The sequence below is a fragment of the Egretta garzetta genome, unplaced genomic scaffold (assembly GCF_000687185.1).
Source record: "Egretta garzetta isolate BGI_Z169 unplaced genomic scaffold, ASM68718v1 scaffold20, whole genome shotgun sequence".
In the NCBI taxonomy this organism is placed as follows: Eukaryota; Metazoa; Chordata; class Aves; order Pelecaniformes; family Ardeidae; genus Egretta; species Egretta garzetta.
In genome coordinates, this window is record NW_009258388.1 from 1,432,736 (window position 1) to 1,440,962 (window position 8,227).

At 44.0% G+C, this 8,227-nt stretch overlaps 1 long non-coding RNA gene across 1 annotated transcript; it reads right to left on the minus strand.

Annotated features, from left to right (window-relative positions):
- Nucleotides 1-2,838: 2,838 nt before the first annotated feature.
- Nucleotides 2,839-8,221, minus strand: LOC118452672. Its single transcript, XR_004842481.1, has 3 exons — nt 7,212-8,221; nt 5,782-5,852; nt 2,839-2,925 (listed from the first exon to the last, which is right to left on the minus strand). It is a non-coding gene; the product is annotated as an uncharacterized LOC118452672 (long non-coding RNA).
- Nucleotides 8,222-8,227: the final 6 nt, after the last annotated feature.

The window sequence follows — 8,227 nt, forward strand, 5'->3', positions numbered from 1 at the left end:
GTTAGCGGTGTCCCTGCTCCTGCAGGGGGGTTGGACTAGATGGCCTCTAGGGGTCCCTTCCAACCCAAAACATTCTATAATTCTATGATTATGTCCAGCTTGGTGTATACACCTGAATAACAGCTTTATAAGGGCAGGTGGTTTTTCTTTGGAAACAAGGGGAAAGAACAAGCATTTATATTGCCTGCCTAGTGTTTGGCTCTGAGGCAATGCCACGTCTTTTAGAAGGTGTATAAATGAGTATTACTGAAAAAGGGTTTTTTTTCTTCATACTGCAAAGCACAGTGATTTAAAAAAAACAAACGGGGGGAGGGGGAACAGGTCAAGGCAATTTTTTTTCTAGATTCCTCAAAATCTGAGTATTTTTCTCCCTGAACTTTCTCCCATTCTGCTAGCGCAGAATTTGTCACAAGATTACCCCGTTTAGGCTGTTAAAAGGGTCACTCCATACACTGCAGAGCACACACAGAACAAGCAGGAGTGACACTCACATCGGAATTCCCAGCATGACAGAAGTGCCCAAAAAAAAGCCCAGTCAGATCAAACAAGGGTCACTCCATACACTGCAGAGCACACTGCTATCGCAGAACAAGCAGGAGTGACACTCGCATCGGAATTCCCAGCATGATAGAAGTGCCCAAAAAAAAGCCCAGTCAGATCAAACTTTTGCCTTGCAACCAGTTTGCCTTGAGATTTGTCTTTTCCTGAAGCAAGGAACTGTGCTGAGAGGCCTGACGGGGCTGGTGCTGTTACCGTGGTGTCTCAGCTACCTCTAGTTTTGCGATTAGTTTGACCTGCTGGAAAGCAGCTCTGCCCAGAGGGACCTGGGAGTCCTGGTGGACGACAAGCTGACCATGAGCCAGCAATGTGCCCTTGTTGCCAAGAAGGCCAATGCCATCCTGGGGTGCATTAAGAGGAGTGTGGCCAGCAGGTCGAGGGAGGTTCTCCTCCCCCTCTACTCTGCCCTGGTGAGACCCCACCTGGAGTACTGTGTCCAGTTCTGGGCTCCCCAGTTCAAGAAAGATGAGGAACTCCTAGAGGGAGTCCAGAGGAGAGCAACTAGGATGATAAAGGGACTGGAGCATCTCCCCTAGGAGAACAGGCTGAGGGAGCTGGGCTTGTTCAGCCTGGAGAAGAGAAGACTGAGAGGGGATCTCATCAACACATACAAATATCTTAAGGGTGGGTGTCACGAGGATGGAGCCAGGCTCTTCTCAGTGGTGCCCAGTGACAGGACAAGGGACAACAGGCACAAACTGAAACATAAGAGGTTTCAGTTGAATATGAGGAAGAACTTTACTTCGAGGGTGACAGAGCACTGGGACAGGCTGCCCAGGGGGGCTGTGGAGTCTCCTCTGGAGATATTCAAAGCCTGCCTGGATGATGTCCTGTGCAACCTGCTCTGGGTGACCTTGCTTGAGCAGGGGGGTTGGACTGGATGATCTCCCGAGGTCCCTTCCAAGCCCTGTGATTCTGTGATTAGTGGGCTGGAGTCTTTCACTTACGCATCAGGCTTGTCTTCGCACTGGCGACTGTATGTTCTAGAGCAATATAAATTGCTGGTTTTCCTACTGCAGGAGATCTCTTCAGTTTGAGAACTAAATCAGGATTTTATTTCTACAGAAGAAGTCATCTCAATCTGATGTTAGGTCTTAACTGTAAAACCTGTATGATGACTGGTCAGCAACCACATACACATCAATCAAATTCTCATACCCCCAGAGATGCACATGGAAATATTTACTGATGAGAATTAAGAATTCAGCATTGAGACCTATAATTGAATTGGTTTAAAGTTTATGCTCTAGCCCTGCTGAAAACTGTATTAAAGGAGTTTCACCATGCTTATCTACTGTTTTCCTAACAGATCGGTTGTTACAGCAGGCAGACCATTTCCCGTAACCAGGCGTAGGGGCCTGGCTGGTGCAGGGAAGCAGCAGAGGCAGACTGCCCCTGCAGCAGTTCTTACCTAAAGTTCGCTGAGTTTTCCTTAATTCAGCGTATTGTTGCGTCGTGTGGTGGCCGGTTTGGCCTTACCTTCATCACCCCCACTTCAGAGATTCTCACGGAGCAAGTATTTTACAAGAGAGTGAATTATGGGATCTCCAGAAGTCAGCAGACTTCAACCAACAGAGCCACTTACCTGTGATAACATAAAGCTGTTAGTTTGCAATAGTATCTTTAAGAACAAAAATTGTTCTTGTGAGTGCTTAACGAGATAGAGTTAAGACATTATAAACAGATCTTAGCACTTTAAATTTACAAAGTGACGTTCAAACCCGTCTTCTGTATTATTTGCATTTTGGTATCAATTCAAGTGATGATAATTTCTCTGAGAGTAATCAAAATGCATGCTCTGCTATTTACTGATCTGACTTGGACAAGCCCCATTTTTTTAGACAGCAATTTCTTAGGGCGAAAGGTGAAGGTGTATGTAACACGAACAAAGAACGCATTCCTCAATGGTTTTAGGAAGTTGCAAAGACCGCTGTTTGCTTCCAGCATCACTGATGAATACACAAATTGCAAATCTGTGTTTTAAGTGGTGGGCATTGACCATGTCAAAGGTCACCTATATGCTCCTTAGGCAAGAAAGACGTCGTATAAAAAGGGAAAGTTTTCAGTTGTACCCTGCGTACCTCTCCTTAAACACCCATGGAAAAAGAAAAGTTCTCAGAACTAAGTTAAAGAGTAAAGACTGAAACTGTTTCACAATTCAGGACACTGAGGTGCTGTCAGTGAGCTTGAGCACACACACACGTGAAGGAGCGTCCTCACGGAAATCTGGAAACGTTCCCTCCGTTCCCCATGTCATACGCGGGGTACAACGTACCTTGTACAGCTCCACAAGTCAAAGGACGAGCCGTTACCGGTTCTCGGCCTCCTACAACTGTCACAAACTCCTTGCAAACACTGCCTCCCCGCCTGGAAATGTGAGTTAGAGCAGGTTTTAGTTGGATCCTTTCTGCTACTGTTTCAGCAGAAACTATCCCACTGCTGACGCCGTACCGCGGCAATAACTTCTACTGCGTTCTTAGAACGCTTGTGTCTAACACGTAACCTCTGTCGATGGCCTTTTGGCTACTCCAGGTCTGAGCTCCTGCCAAAAGAATGCTGAGAGACTGGCTGTAGGCAAGAATCAACTCCTGTTGATTCTTGTCTACAGCCATTCTTGATGCCGCATCTCAACGTTACAATCTATTCCACAGCCCCCTGCGAACGATACCCTCCTCTCCCCTGTGCCCACTCCCAGCATCCTCCTGCTAATGAGCAAAGGCAGAATTCTTTCTCCAAATCTGCGTATCCTGCTTAAACAGGGGAAATCTGCACAGTCAGCTACTGTCAATGTACAACTTTACACGGGGCGTTCTTTAAACAGAGCCCATTTGAACAACCCCCGTACCTAGTATATCCCCGAGACATTTACAGCCTAACGTAACGGCAAATACAACCCTATAAACAGAGCATTGTTCGTTCCCGCAGAAAACTTCTTTAACAACAAGCTCTAGAGAACTAAGGTTTTAAAAACCAGTAAATTTACAAAAGGCCTTTGTGTTGTGCAAGAGATCTCCGTGTTTCACAGGGGAAACCGATTACGGTTTTGCCCAGCAGCATGAGAAATCTGATCATCTGGAAGTGGCAACAGATGCCAAGTGTTGGAATACGGTTCCCCACATTTACTTTAGTATCATCTCTCCAGGCAGCTAGAGGTTGCAGAAACACCAATTTCTTTTTTTTTTTTTTTTTCCTCCTGGATGCTGCTAAGCTCTTCAGAGGAAAGAGCAAGAAGTTAATTTAGAATGCTACCAAGAGTCACAAGCACCAGAATCAAACTGTAAAGGACTAACACAGAACTGAGCACGGAACTGTTTCTTACTTAAATGCTAAAAAGTCCTTCAAGCAACTGGGGGCGGGGGGTGTGGAGAAATACTGGGAAATGAAGGTAGCACGGCCATGCAGTTTAACACTGCCGGCACTTGGTTCTGTGGTGCACACAAACACCAATGTCAACGCTGAACAGGGTATTTTCCACAACCGGAGGCCAAAAAGGCAGAGCATGTCAGTACGCTATTGAATTTTTAAGCAATTTTTTTTTTTTTTTTTAAATGTTCCATTTTATCAAGCTGCAGACTACTTTCACTAGAATGCCTGGATGCTAGAAAGCCAGCACACTCTTTTAAACTGCTCTCTACAAATAAAGCATTTAAGGTTAAGAGAAATCAAGGACTACAGTGCATGGCTCACTCCGGAGCTTTACAGATGTTCTGTCCTTTCCGCACCCTCAAACCTTTTGTTACTCATTCCAGCGTTTATCACAGAACAATCTGATGACAGATTATGGTTTAACAGCATATCATTAACTAGTCACCAAACTTCAGAACCTAAAAATGGGACAGAAAGCAGGAAGATGCCAACAGACCACAGAAGCATTTATGCAAGTATTCACCTCCTCCATGGTTTATTGATCAAACATAGCCATGTTAATAAAATATTCAGAAAGAAAAACAACTGTAAAATAGGAGGAGCGGTGATTCTCAGAAGTCCAATTCTATCTTTAGTTCGGGGAACAAGGCCTTCGTTTTGTCCTCACCACAAACTTAACTTGAAAGACAGAGGAGTAACAACATTTCTCCTGGATACCCTGCTCCGTTTTATCTTGTTTTCCAACAGACGACCCACACAGAGAGCAGCAACAGCATTTTCCCCTTTCTGTTCTCCCACTTGGTGTAACGACCCACTCAATTAAAGCAAGGCATTAATGAGAAGAAAAAGATGAAAAAAACATTTGAGCCCATAAACTGAAAGATCAACAAGTCTGATTTTATTATGATCTTGTATTCTTATCTGGATGGCACATAATTACAAAGAAACATTTACAATATATTTTCAAGTATTAAGTTATGTCATTTCAAGGCTTCCACTTAAAAAAGCTACATTAATAATACACCATACAGATAGTACAGTCGGTTAGAATTTCAAATAACTTCCTCCCCTCTATTTGGTTTAAATAAGGTTCAGTAGGCACTAGAAATGCCTGCAGCCACTTACTTTCTTGGGACTTGACCTTGTTCTTGTACTGGTATACATCATTTTGCATGTCAGAAAATCAGCTACTCTCAAGACACAGCTCACAGGTAGTTTCATGACTAGAGCGATGTGCAGGTTCGCAACAGAGACCAGAACTAAGTCCCTGACCTCTACCATTTAGCAGTGATGCAAAAAGAAAGGATGCATATTTAAGTTAACTTAAAAAACACTTCTACACTGAAGTAACTGTAAAAATGCCGTTGTAACGTCCCATACTTGCTACAGTAGCGTTTCTCTTTTCATCAGGCATGTTAGAACTTCAAAATAAAGCATGTTCATGAAGTCTGAGCTAGGCGGACTGAGCCTAGGCTGAATCTAACTCAATTATTTCCATTTTGGGTATCAGTCAGTACGGGTCTTGACCGTTAACTCTGATTCCTGTGGCACTGGTATAACCCATCAATTACAGCAGGGTTACACAACTTACGGCTGAAACTCTGAACAGTCCTGTTGATGCCACCAGAGGGGTGTAAGGTAACACATACCCCACTAAACCTCTTTTGTACTGGCAATATACCCTGAACAGATGGAATTCTGCATACGCTGCAGTAAAACCTGTTTGATAGGATATTGTCTTTTAAAAACCATCTTGGATGACAGTAAATGATCCCAGCATTCAATCTTTTTCTTTTTTTTTTAAAACGAAAGACAGCAAAAGCCCTGTTACCTCTTTATTCTCATTTCTTATACTACCTTTTAAAATAAAGCAGGAAATGTGGCCAGCAGCTGGTCCCGTCTCTTCTGCCCCAACACAGCTGAATCCACTTTAGCATAAAGAAAAACAAGGATGCTAAATACACATATACTTTATCACACAGTGATGTTTCACAAAGAAAAATCAAACTCCTTTTATACTGATGCATGCTCGATAGGGTCTAGCACCACTGAAGCAAATGACTGGGAGAAAACGCTTTCACCTTCTACTCAGCCTTAAACACAAAATTTAAGGCTTTAAGGAACGAGACTTCAGAAACACTAAATAGAATCTTTTTTTAAAGTTATTAAATGAAACCGTTTTAGGAAAGTCGATTCTTTGTGAAACCTCACTTTACATATTATCATTTTCACAATCCTTCTTCCCCCAACTGACATACAGATAAACAACCTAAACATTATAATACAACTGAAAAAACAACCCCCTCGTCTTTTGTGATAGGGAGAAACACTGACTAGTACAAGAAAACACACGCTACTGGTTGTCAAACTATTTTTCCTCCTATCTCAGTTAATTATGGAGCATTTTTCAAATCATTAGCCTCAAGATACAGATTTGCTCATCTTCAAACTGTGCTTAATTGTATAAAGTTATAGGTTGCTGGATACTGTAAGAGGCTAAATTAAGAACTCTACAGTAAAATTAAGCACATGCATATACATGCAATATCTTTAAAATTTAAAGCGACTTTGAAGTAACATAGGAATTTCAGTGTGCACGGGCACAGAGATTTACTTATGGGAAGCTAAAGTAATGAGTTACTTCGATGCACTGCATTCTTCAAACCGCAATTCTCGTTAGAGGTCCATGCAAAAAAGTGACTCCTCTACATTAGGATTCCACTGTACAGATATAACCAACGTTCAGGTTCTGTTTAATCGGGGAAAACTCCGCATCATGAATTAGAGCAAGCTAGAGAAGGACTTTTTAAAGGTACCGTGCATCCCTGACACTAGACAGTATTTTAAACCAACAGGTCACAATTTTTTTTTTTTCCCAATTAAAAAGCAATTTACTTACACTTTTGGGACAGTCCCCTTATGATAAAAAGCTGTAAGTGTCACATCCCCCTTATTAGCGTATTTTCCCTTTTTCAGCTCACCAGATACTTAGTTTAACAAAAAATTCCTACTTCAAATGGCATAAGCATTCATTTTTTTAATTGAAAACACAGCTCATGCATTGGCTACTATGTGCATATTCATTTTAAAAAGGAAAAGAGGAAAAACGCTAATCAGAATGACGTGATTGTAATTTTCACTATCAGTTATCATCCAGAGCTAGAAACATTCTGGCAGAGTAGGCCAAGGACCAGAGAAATCATTTCCTGAACCAGTCATTTACAAGAGACTGGCATAAGCAAAGCAAGCTGTCTGATACCGCATTATGGGAATATATTGATCCTTACCAGGTTGCGAGGTGGAAAACGACTGTTCTTTAACCCCTACACAACGGAGCCTGGCAGGGCAAGCACCTAAAAGAGAAACTGTCAGAGAGGTTTTAATAGTAATGTATAACTGAGATGCAGTACAATTTTATATGCATGCTTTCTTTTGCCGATCATTACTATTTTCTTAAGTCTGTCCAGTGACGATGTCTTAATGAAGTTTTTGGTTTGGTTTTCTAAGCAAGCATTTTCGGCTCCTCAGGATAAGCAGGCTAGACATTATCTGACTCAAGACCGGGTAGTCAGCGTTATCTTTACTGGCAACTGCGAAGTGGAACCGAGCACACCTTCATGCGTCAGGTCGGCATGATCTTTTCACCCAAGTGCTGCAAACGGGCGCTGGCCGGCACCTCTGCGTGTACACGCGCGTGTCAGTTTGCACGATAATTATCGCACTGCTGTACGCAGCTTTGCACGACTCTTAGGCCAAACAGGCTCAGACCACTACCGTCCACGCGCCAGATTTACGGGACCTTTGACCAAGGCCGCCATCTGGCTCCCAATGTGCCGTTCAAGAGATTTTGTTTTGTTTTGTTTCGTTTTGTTTTGTTACCCCGGCCACTTAAGCGCCAGGTTCCACCTCCTCTGCATCTCCCCCGATACCACCCCATCACCACTGTATTTATTCTTTTCCTCCGCACCATCGCCTGCTTCCTCCGCCACGACGCGAGGCCCCTAGGGGCGAGAACCCCACGAGTACTTGCAGCAGGTACTTGACCCTACATTTTGAAGGAGGCCGCCGCTCGCCGAGCACAGATGGAGCAGAACTCCACCGACACCTGATCCCGGTCCACGTGGAGGCAGATCCCGCCGGGGGCCGCCCACTCCTCCTCCAGGCCGGGAGGCCGGGAGCTGGGCAGGGCGTAGTCGTGGTCGCTGCTCTCGCCGGCAGGCTGGAGGTGCTGGTGATGGCGGCGGGGGCCGCCCGTGTCCCTGAAGAGGCTGGTGCCCAGCTGCAGCCCGCCGGCGCGGGTCCC